At 45.0% G+C, this 8,131-nt stretch overlaps 1 long non-coding RNA gene across 2 annotated transcripts; it reads right to left on the reverse strand.

Annotated features, from left to right (window-relative positions):
- Positions 1-472: 472 nt before the first annotated feature.
- Positions 473-6,543, reverse strand: LOC311428882. 2 transcript variants are annotated; one of them, XR_014687935.1, is made up of 3 exons: positions 6,236-6,543; positions 1,796-2,100; positions 473-524 (listed from the first exon to the last, which is right to left on the reverse strand). It is a non-coding gene; the product is annotated as an uncharacterized lncRNA (long non-coding RNA). The 2 variants fall into 2 exon arrangements; XR_014687936.1 differs by lacking the exon at positions 6,236-6,543 and adding an exon at positions 2,644-2,716.
- Positions 6,544-8,131: the final 1,588 nt, after the last annotated feature.

Consider the following 8,131-nt stretch of genomic DNA (forward strand, 5'->3'; position numbering starts at 1 on the left):
CTACTGGTTTAACAATCCTGGAAAACACAAGGGCAAAAGGTGGCAACACAAACCCATAAAGTTGGCGTATTTTTAGCTAAAAGGACAGACAGCACATTTATGTGGTCTTGAGTCTTTCAAAGAATGCCATGGATTAAGTCAACGTGTTCTGGTAGTCTACGGATCACTTTGGCTTAGGAAGAGAAGCCTGGGCTTTTCAATTTAGTCATTCAGAGCAACTTCATTACAACTTTAGTCCCTTCACCCTTTCTTCTTGTGAATACCAAGCACCTCTTCAACACACAAACTTGATGTTACCCCTTCGTCTACCACCCCTCGCACTTTGAACAGCTGGAACTGTTTAAAAGACTCAGCAGACCTGAGAATTTAAACGTAACAGGGATCTATCTTTCTTTACCTGCTGAAACAGAGGCGTTTTTTCTCTGGTCCGTCAGGCATTCCATCTTTTAATTCATCTCCAGAAACCAAGGATGCATCGTCATCACTGTCGAACATATCATCTTGTAAAATACGATTGAAATGCTCTGAAAGGCAAAAGAGGTTTGTTAACTTTCCTGAATAGCCTTTGTCTCTTTCTCTTACATTAATACAGCTTCTAAATAAGTGCCAAAACCCTTTCTTCATTTGAGAGCACACACTGAAAGCTATTTCCTAGAGTTCATCCCACCACAGATTTAAGGAGATGGCACAAGGCCCTACAAAGCTGTACTAAGTCCCACTGATGTGGTATCACTGATGTGATAAGGTATGCTACTCTTGGTGATTTTTTTCTCCCCCTTGGAATAAAGGAGATTACGAACAATTTCTGCAGTTACTAAATAACTAAAAAAAAAAAAAAAAAAAAAAGACCATTTCTTTCTGGAGGAGGTTCCCACAATGAAAGCACGGTGATAAAGGATGTGATGGTCACAGAATTCCATTCGTCTAGTAAGTATCAATGCTAATTGATCTCACGTGCACATGTATAGTATGATCCACAAACATTTAAATTAGGAGACTGGTTAAAAATGATGATAGCTAAAACAATATTTAGCTTAGACCAGTTATACTTGTATCCTGGTCCTGACATTCTTCAGAAAGGAATTAGAAACATTGACCTAGAAATGCTTCCCCTCCAAAGATCTGAGTTTTGATTTTTGAAAGAAAAATAGGTGCCTTATACTTCAAACCTCAAGTCAACCTCTACAAATGCTAATTATCTTAGCTGCCATCAGAAGCAGGATGCTTCAGTAGAGAACGCATCGTCCTTTACTGTGTATTGAGTCATTCAGAGCTTCCATTTGGCATTTCAGTTTCGAATCCACAATAAAACCTATGCATTATATTCCAGACATGCCCAAAAGAAAGACATGCACATGCAAAAAATAAAATTCTACCATCATTATGTCTGAAAGGTTTAAGTTGATTGCACAAACCACAAGTTTTTGCTTTAGCAGAATTATAAAGAAGTGGATGCTGTGGTTATATCTTGCTGTCGGTCCTCCTTTAGCGCAAGCTGTGCATACGGGAAGATCTTCTGCACAACTTGTAAAATATTCTCTACTGATCTTTTAAAAAGTGCCATGAAAATGGGTGATAGTGCTTGTCCGGGTGAAGCCAAGATCCTGTTTGATGCCAGAACAACCTTCTTCCTAGTGGTCATTCAAAACTGGGAAAAAAATAGTCTACCAAGTCGGCTTTTTTTGATTTGGTAATAAATCTGCAGACTGTTAAGTCATCAAGCACTTCAAGACTGTTTGAAATAATCTCTACATTAATATAAAAGGAATTCCTCAAACACACTGCGGCCGCTTACCTTTAATATACTCGTTGGATGCCATGGAGCTGTATTTCTTGCTTTCGCCTGCGCTGGAAGGCTTCCTTTCCTTGTAAGGTTGTTTACTGCCCTCGCTTCTGCATTGCTCACATGAAGAGCCATCTGGAGGATGGGATTCTTCCTTCTTCTCCCACATTATCTTCTGGAAACAATGATCTAAGTGTTCCAAGGAGCCTTTCGCTTTCCTGGTGTTTCTCCTTTTTCTTCTTCTCCTTTTTCTTCTTCTTTTACGCTTGCGATTGGCATTGTCAAAGTGGAGCGCACAGAAACACAAATCGTGAAGTCTGAAAGAAACATGCAAGTTAAAAAGAGAAAAAAAAGATGTGGCACTTGTTGCCTATATGAAACTTGATTTATTTTACCACAGGTGATGATTTGCAGCATGTCAGCTATTTTGTGGTGCTATGTGCACACGCAACTTACTTTAGATGCAGCAAACTTAAGCCCTCAGATTGAAGGACCATAGGTCCTGGTTTGTACACAGATCATTAACAATGGCTAGCTCTGGAATAGGTGCAAGCAGAAAAAAACTTTTAACCTAATCCAGAATGGTGTACGGATGTGATTCGAATTATGTGGTCCAAAGCTCTGACACAATTCAACAATAGCTTTCATGTCTTCACTGATCAACCTAACAACATGATCCCCAGTCAGCTGATGCTATCTAAATAACTTAGAAACTACCAGAAAAAAAAAAAAAAAAAAAGAAAAGAAAAGAAAAAAAGAGAAGAAAAAAAAGGAGAAAAAAAAAAAAAAAAGAAGACATGAGAAGCACCCAGAAAAGAATTAGGATAAAAAATGCGGAGTATGCTGGAATCCTTGCTTACTTGGAATCCTTCTCTCCATGTTTATCTTTAGACTTCTTTTTCTTCTAGAACTTGTGATATTTTTGCATTTTTTTCACCAACTAAAAGCTCCTTTTCTATCTTTCTGTCTACGCTGCCAGTTGTTTTGCTTCCATTGCTGTAACCATCCCCACAGGGCATTTGCTACCATCCATGAATCGGTGTAGAGATAGAGAACTGGCCATTTTTCTCGTTCAGCAATGTCTAAAGCCAGCTGAATGGCTTTCACTTCTGCAAACTGACTCGATTCACCTTCTCCCTCAGCAGCTTCTGCAACTCGTCGCGTATGACTCCATACAGCAGCCTTCCATCTCCGATGCTTCCCCACAATACGACAGGACCCATCAGTGAACAGGGCATATTTCTTTTCATTCTCTGGCAACTGGTTGTACAGTGGGGCTTCTTCAGCACGACCCACCTCCTCCTGAATCCTTGACGGCCCAGCGTCGTCATCATCTTCGTCATCTCTATACTTAGTTTTGGCAGAAGCCTTACCTGGATTGGCAGAAGACTCTCTGCGTTCTAAACGACTTGAATTTCTATACCATATTTTCACCTTCTCTACAGGGGCAGCTTGCACTGCTACTGCTCGTTTCTCTGACTTTGTTACAGGGTCTGCCACAGGGGTTGGAATGCCCTCTGCAGGGTCAACTTGCACTGCTACAGCTCGTTTCTCTGACACGGCCACAGGAGCTGGAGCGGCTACAGGAGCTGGAGCAGTTGCAGGAACCGGAGCTGTAGCGGCTACAGGAGCTGGAGCTGGAGCTGGAGCAGTTGCAGGAGCTGGGACTGGAGCAGCAGTAGGAGCTGGAGCTGGAGCGGCTTCAGGAGCTGGAGCTGGAGCGGCTTCAGGAGCTGGGACTGGAGCAGTTGCAGGAACTGGGACTGGAGTAGCGGCCGGAGCTGGAACTGGAGCGACTGCAGGAACTGGGACTGGAGCAGCTGCAGGAGCTGGAGCTGGAGCGGCTTCAGGAGCTGGAGCTGGAGCAGCTTCAGGAGCTGGGACTGGAGCAGTTGCAGGAACTGGGACTGGAGTAGCGGCCGGAGCTGGAACTGGAGCGACTGCAGGAACTGGGACTGGAGCAGCTGCAGGAGCTGGGACTGGAGCGGCTGCAGGAGCTGGGACTGGAGCGGCTGCAGGAGCTGGAGCTGGAGCGGCTGCAGAATCCACCGTAGGGGTCACAGTGGCCGTTGGATCTGTCACAGGGTTTGGAGTGGCCGCAGGGTCTGTCACTAAGTTGACAGCAGTATCAATGGCAGCTCGATAGGCATGAGCCAGGCCCCAGCACGTTACAATGATTTGTGTTACTTTGGAACTGCCAGAATCATTACACCTTTTTTTCAAGCATTCTGCCAGTTTTTGAGGATTTTGCCATTGTTCAGGGGTGAATTTCCAACACACTGGGGGTGCCAACTGCTCTAGATGCCTGCCCATATCCACCCATACTCCCTGCCACCCACAACTATACTGCCTCCGGGCAGATCTCCGGATGAGCTTCATAAGTAGTTGTTTAACTTTAAGCAGAATCTGAAGTGCATTCATGAGGCAGAACAACAAGACTATGGTATTCTGAGTATTCCAGAAATATTCAATATCTTGGAGAGCTATTGTGACAAGCTCAGGGGATAAGAGGGTGGTGAAGGAGGAAGGCAGAGTGACCCAGGAGGATACAGGGGTGGTGAAGGAGAAAGGGAGAGTAAGCAAGTAAGGAAAAATATCCTCCCCTTTCCCCTCCACAGATTGACTCTCTAATGGAGAAAAACAATAGGTATAATTGCTAATAGTTCCCAAGATGCTGTTTCCAAAGTACAGAGTCCACGATGTTACTGAGTATAAATACCAAGTTAGAGTCATGACCAGATATCTTATCGTCTCATAAGCCATTGCTATAACACTTAGTACCATAATGGTCTGAAACCAGGGCCCGGAGAGGAGAAACAACACTACAGAGAGCAAATACGGAAAATAATGTACTATAATACTCAATTTGGAAAACAGGCGCAGCAGAGTTGTGATTAAAGCAATCAGCATCATGACAAGTGACTATTAAGCAGGTCTAATCCTTCCACCAATTTTAGTTTAACACACTCTGATCAGATCTGCCGTTATCTCAACCTTTCGGGCCCCACGTTGGGCGCCAAAAAAGGCTGTCGTGGTTTAACCCGACCGGCAGCTAAACACCACGCAGCCGTTCGCTCACCCTCCCCCCTCCCTCTCTGGGACGGGGGAGAGAAATGGAAAGTGAAGCCCGTGAGTTGAGATAAAGACAGTTTAATAAGACAGGAAAAAAAATAACAAAAATAATAATAACAATAATAATAATGATGATACAATGGTGATAATACGAAGTAATAATAGTATGTACAAACAAGTGATGCACAATGCAATTGCTCACCACCCGCTGACCGATGCCCAGCCTAACCCCGAGCAGTCCGGCCCCCTCCCCCCGGCTAGCCACCTATATATTGTTTAGCATGACGTCAGATGGTATGGAATACCCCTTTGGCTAGTTTGGGTCACCTGTCCTGGGTCTGTCCCCTCCCAGCTCTTACTGCACCCCCCAGCCTGCCCGTTGGCAGGACAGAGCAAAGGCTGAGATGTCCTTGGCTTAGTATAAGCACTGCTCTGCAACAATTAAAGCATCGGGGTGTTATCAGCACTCTTCTCATTCTAAGCCAAAACACAGCATTCCACCAGCTACTAGGAAGAAAATTAATTCTGTGCTAACTGAAACCAGGACACTATTTCACTTTCACTACCTTCTGCACGGGTATATTTTCTTTTTCTGTTTCCTTCTGTTTCATTTTTCTGGCGACAGTTCTCCAAATGAGCTGACACAGGTGGAAGCGCATGTCTTTCACGAGAATGTCTTCCGGAATGTTGCTGAAGTACTGAGCAACGATGCAAGTCTGCTCGGGGTGTGCTAAAGCGACGTACATCTTCCTCTCTCAAGAGGGAACCGTGAGGCCATCCGCTTTTGTAATGATAACGCTTATGTGACCTGCTGTAGTTAAGTTGCAGTCGATTTGTCAAGGGCTGCATCGCCGTGAGAGAATTTTCTCTCTCTACTGTCTCCTGTCGCATGAGGTGAATAGTAATCGTTCTAATAGCTACATCTTTCCCATCTCCGTGCTTCATCTCGATAGTATCTTTCTCTGCTCCAACTTCTTTCCCCTTTGGATCGGTAATATCTATTGCTACCTTGTTCTGATCTTCCTCCACTGCCAGATCTGTACTTTGAATATTTGACTGCTCGTCTGCCATTCTCAGGGCTGTTTCTTTCAGCAGGGAAAGCTCTGCACCTGCTTCCCTCCCAGTACTCCTGCTTGTGACGCTTTTGCTCAACAACTTCCATGCTCTGAGAGCACCTCCTCTTGCTGGAAGGACCTGCTTTTTGACTCTCCTTCTCTTCAGTAGGAGCACGTTCCCTCTTGCTTTGGTAACGCCCTTTGTCAGTGTTTTTAGTCTTGTCCTTTGTATCTTGGCATCTCTCTGTAATAGCTGAGGAGGAAAGGTTTTTAGAGCTACATTCAGTGTCAGACTTGAGAGAGGAAGTTTGCCGCAATTTCTCACCAGGCTCACAAGACTCTTTGCCGGACAAAACGTTTTCTTTTGAAATGAGGTCACGTTCTTTTGATCGTCTTGGTTTCTCCTTCTCTCCACCGTCATCACATTGGTACTGTGCGAGGTATTCATCATTCCCAGCAGATTTCGGAGGGTCCGCGACACTGCACAAAATAAGATCACATTTCTCACTTCTGCTGAAGGACGTGAATATTAAGAGGAAAACCTTCCAAAGTCAAACAAACAAAAACCTCCGGACTACAGAACACTCGCAAAGATATGCCATTTAGAAACCTCTCCGGTGATTAGGACACCTTCTCCAGCTCCCAGAGAAAGTGTTTTTTCCCCTCTTGCTTCTGAAGCCATTGAACTAAAAAAGCAAACGCATCTCTCTCCCTCCACATGCTGCTCTGAATAAGAGCCAGAATATTCAAAACCACCCTATTTGTTCTCCCCACAGAGCTGAAAAAAACACCAGTTGAAACAGAGTTTTCTACCTCTCTCCCAAGAATTTACATTCACATACCCTATGACTGAAAAAATACAAGGCGGGACTGAGGAGGAACAGCCAGTGCTGGAAATGAAAAAAAGCAGCCCGTTTCTTCAGTCTTAAGCCTATGCTACTAGGAAAAAAACAAAACAAAACAAGAGGAGAGGAAAACAACAGCGGGAAATTTACCTATTCTCCACATGTTCAATTGCAAAGCCTCCTCTGGAGGATCAACAGCTGTGAATTCAGTGTGCTTAGGAGAAATCAGATCTACATCTGAACCACAACTCTTTCAGTAGTATCACTAACTTATGTGTTGCCTTCAGGGGGCAGTGGCGACCCGGTTCAGGAACGGCACGGCGACCAACCCCAGGCCGCTCGGTCCCTCGGCTCACACACACCAATGTCCCTGGCACTCGGTTACAAAGGGCAGACAGACCAAGAAGCACTTGCTCTTCTTCCAGTGTGGTGGGAGAAGTAGTGAAAACGATGCGGCACTTCATGGAAAGGTTTAACGTGGACCTGTTCACTGTTACACAGGCCTTTCTGAAAAACACTGGTGAAGTGGAGACTACATCATACTTTCTGCAGACAGAGCAGCGTTTGGATGGATCCCCTGTATGGAGCAGAGAGGACGATTTAGAATTGCAAAAGGATGATGAGCATGTTAGAAGTAAATTGATAGCAAAATTTGGAGCTGAAAATGTAGCAAAGCGAGTAGCATTTAGGAAAAGTTAGTAAAGTAGATGGAAATGACTGTTCTGTTACAGTGGCAAGAACTTAATAAAAGAAAGGTCATTTCAGAAATGCAGATGTGATGGAGAATGTTATATTGTTCTGTAATATGGTGGATGGCAATTGGCGTTTATTGTCGAGTCAGATGGGGTTCTATACCCGAGGCCCATAGCGCCACTTCCGCTTGCTTACATCACAGCCCACACACTACTGTCCATCAAGGGAGGGGCTCCACCTTTCCGTACAGCACGACATCTAACTACCCACACACCTAAATAGAGGACCAAGCAGCACCTTGAGAGACCCAAGCCTCATGGAGGTGCCTGCATATTCAAGGGAGGTGTTTGTGTGGCCTGGGGAGATTCTCTGGTGCTCTGACATACTGCTTGCGTGCCCCAGGGATACATTATCTAATGCCCAAGGGAGGAGCCTTGGGGCTTTTGGAAGGTGTAGGGATGACCTGGATTGATGCCTGATTGCTCTGGGGAGATGCTGGGATGTCCAGAAAGATGCTTGGGTGACCAGGGAGATGCTTGGGTGCCAGATGGAAAATGCTGATGTGCCTTCAGATGATGCCTGGCAGGATCTTGTGCATCCCACAGAAGATCTTGGGTGCCAAAGGAGGTGCTTCCCATCTCCAGTGAGAGGTTTGTGTGCCCCGGGTGGTGTTTTGGAACCCT

Source organism: Aythya ferina, assembly GCF_964211825.1.
Source record: "Aythya ferina genome assembly, contig: HAP1_SCAFFOLD_176, whole genome shotgun sequence".
Classification (NCBI taxonomy): domain Eukaryota; kingdom Metazoa; phylum Chordata; class Aves; order Anseriformes; family Anatidae; genus Aythya; species Aythya ferina.